We start from the raw sequence: 4,047 nt of genomic DNA on the forward strand, positions 1-4,047 counted from the left end.
CAGTGATATCTTTCCTTCTTTTTGGGTCACCAACCCGTAACTGTTTGGAGTTTAAATTGGGAGTACCCTATGGGTACGAGGCTTGACCGGAGGCTTGTTTCCGGTACCACGGGTAATCAGGAGCCCGCGGAACCTTGTTTCCGTCCTGGTTTTTGGTTGCGGCCCTTCGGGGAGTTTCGTGGTGGCTGTGGTTTGACACCCAAATGCGGGTAGAGCAATTGACTCGGCGTGTTGTTGCGCTATACAACAGGGTGCCGTGACCCATAGATCGGAAGTCGTTTTAGGTAGGCGGCCCTCCAAACCAAGGTGGAAGTTCACGACCAAACAGTAGTGACTTCAAATTGGTACCTGCGGAATATTAGTTCCAATGGGGCGGTAATTGACGCTTAAATTAATTCCTGTGCTTAGCACCGTGAGATTAAGCCATCCCGGCAGGTGCTCACGTTAAACCAATTGACTTTAATTGTCCCTATCTACTATCTAGCGAAACCACAGCCAAGGGAACGGGCTTGGAATAATTAGCGGGGAAAGAAGACCCTTTTGAGCTTGACTCTAATCTGGCAGTGTAAGGAGACATAAGAGGTGTAGAATAAGTGGGAGATATTAGACTTCGGTTTGGTATCGACAATGAAATACCACTACTCTTATTGTTTCCTTACTTACTTGATTAAATGGAACGTGTATCATTTCCTAGCCATTATACGGATGTATTTATTATATCTTATGGTATTGGGTTTTGATGCAAGCTTCTTGATCAAAGTATCACGAGTTTGTTATATAATCGCAAACAAATTCTTTAATAAGAAAATGCATTTATGTATTTTTGATTTAAAAATTTGGTATAACTCCAATTACTCAGGTATGATCCAATTCAAGGACATTGCCAGGTAGGGAGTTTGACTGGGGCGGTACATCTCTCAAATAATAACGGAGGTGTCCCAAGGCCAGCTCAGTGCGGACAGAAACCACACATAGAGCAAAAGGGCAAATGCTGACTTGATCTCGGTGTTCAGTACACACAGGGACAGCAAAAGCTCGGCCTATCGATCCTTTTGGTTTAAAGAGTTTTTAACAAGAGGTGTCAGAAAAGTTACCATAGGGATAACTGGCTTGTGGCGGCCAAGCGTTCATAGCGACGTCGCTTTTTGATCCTTCGATGTCGGCTCTTCCTATCATTGTGAAGCAAAATTCACCAAGCGTTGGATTGTTCACCCATGCAAGGGAACGTGAGCTGGGTTTAGACCGTCGTGAGACAGGTTAGTTTTACCCTACTAATGACAAAACGTTGTTGCGACAGCATTCCTGCGTAGTACGAGAGGAACCGCAGGTACGGACCAATGGCACAATACTTGTTCGAGCGAACAGTGGTATGACGCTACGTCCGTTGGATTATGCCTGAACGCCTCTAAGGTCGTATCCGTGCTGGACTGCAATGATAAATAAGGGGCAATTTGCATTGTATGGCTTCTAAACCATTAAAAGTTTATAATTTATTTTATAAACGACAATGGATGTGATGCCAATGTTATTTGTAACATAGTAAATTGGGAGGATCTATGATCACCTGATGCCGTGCTAGTTACATATTTAAACATTATTTAATACAATGACAAAGCCTAGAATCAATTGTAAACGACTTTTGTAACAGGCAAGGTGTTGTAAGTGGTTGAGCAGCTGCCATACTGCGATCCACTGAAGCTTATCCTTTGCTTGATGATTCGAAAATGTTAATAAAACAACAAATATAAAATATAATATGTGTGTTATGGTTGTTAAACACCAACTAAAACATATATATATATATATATTGTATGAGTTGTTTAAAGGTGCCATATTTGTTAATTTACTTATGATATTTTATATATTTCTTTGTAAGTTGATAATGTGTGGACCGGACCTTAAGAAAATGTTATATACAAAAAGCTTTTTGATGATGCAATACAAAATTTATGTTATTTTATAAATAACATTCTTTTCAGAATAATTGAATTGTTATTGAAAGGAATAAAGAAATTAAATTGTTTTAAACAAAACAGAGAAAGAAGAACACACATTTTATTATATATATGAGTATATATATATATATATATATATATATATATATATGTATATATATATGATAACTGCGAAAGGCAATAGTAGAAAACACAAAAAAATAAATATATGAAATCATATTAAAAATATATTATAATTCAATCAATGGAGAACAGTAATATGCGAATGAAAAATTTACACTCTTAAACATAAATGTTATATTTAGTGTGAAATAGAAGTTTATATTTTATTTGATATTGCATAATAATAATAAACCGATTAATAAAATTTACACTCATGAGACTTGGAATTGTTATGAAATTCAATTCAGTGTTTTCCAATACAAAATGTCAAATAATATCATGAAACATATAAATTACATGTTAGATAATAACATATGACACAAACAATGTGATATAATAGAATTTAACATGTAAAATAAATGTTGGGTAATAACGTATGGAACAACTCTACTACAATAAAAAATGTTTGCTATAGACAAAATTATATATGGAAATCACATGATTGTGGAGTATTGTCTTGCCGGCAGCCGTCAATTATAGTTCAAATTATTAAATATTTAAGTTATTCGTGTGTTATATTTAAATTAATACATGAAGAATTAATAGTGAGTGGTTGCATTTGAAAAAAAGTATCATTCTTAAGGAAATGGTGTTCAAAAACCTATATATGGAGTGGTGTCGCGCACGGCAAGTCATATGAGAAAAAGTAAAAGTAACAAAATAATATGACTGTGGAGTATTGTCTTGCCGGCATGGGTCATTTATTGGGCAAATTATGAAATGTTATGAAATTCAATTCAGTGTTTTCCAATACAAAATGTCAAATAATATCATGAAACATATAAATTACATGTTAGATAATAACATATGACACAAACAATGTGATATAATAGAATTTAACATGTAAAATAAATGTTGGGTAATAACGTATGGAACAACTCTACTACAATAAAAAATGTTTGCTATAGACAAAATTATATATGGAAATCACATGATTGTGGAGTATTGTCTTGCCGGCAGCCGTCAATTATAGTTCAAATTATTAAATATTTAAGTTATTCGTGTGTTATATTTAAATTAATACATGAAGAATTAATAGTGAGTGGTTGCATTTGAAAAAAGTATCATTCTTAAGGAAATGGTGTTCAAAAACCTATATATGGAGTGGTGTCGCGCAAGGCAAGTCATATGAGAAAAAGTAAAAGTAACAAAATAATATGACTGTGGAGTATTGTCTTGCCGGCATGGGTCATTTATTGGGCAAATTATGAAATGTTATGAAATTCAATTCAGTGTTTTCCAATACAAAATGTCAAATAATATCATGAAACATATAAATTACATGTTAGATAATAACATATGACACAAACAATGTGATATAATAGAATTTAACATGTAAAATAAATGTTGGGTAATAACGTATGGAACAACTCTACTACAATAAAAAATGTTTGCTATAGACAAAATTATATATGGAAATCACATGATTGTGGAGTATTGTCTTGCCGGCAGCCGTCAATTATAGTTCAAATTATTAAATATTTAAGTTATTCGTGTGTTATATTTAAATTAATACATGAAGAATTAATAGTGAGTGGTTGCATTTGAAAAAAGTATCATTCTTAAGGAAATGGTGTTCAAAAACCTATATATGGAGTGGTGTCGCGCAAGGCAAGTCATATGAGAAAAAGTAAAAGTAACAAAATAATATGACTGTGGAGTATTGTCTTGCCGGCATGGATAATTTATTGGGCAAATTATGAAAAAATGAAGTTAATCTTGTATTATATTTTATTTAATACATGAAGAATTAATGTTGGGTGGTAGCATTTGAAAAAAGTATCATGCTTAAAGAGATGGTGTTCAAAAACCTATATATGGAGTGGTGTCGCGCAAGGCAAGTCATATGAGAAAAAGTAAAAGTAACAAAATAATATGACTGTGGAGTATTGTCTTGCCGGCATGGATAATTTATTGGGCAAATTATGAA

This window comes from Drosophila grimshawi, unplaced genomic scaffold (assembly GCF_018153295.1).
Source record: "Drosophila grimshawi isolate 15287-2541.00 unplaced genomic scaffold, ASM1815329v1 contig_82, whole genome shotgun sequence".
In the NCBI taxonomy this organism is placed as follows: Eukaryota; Metazoa; Arthropoda; class Insecta; order Diptera; family Drosophilidae; genus Drosophila; species Drosophila grimshawi.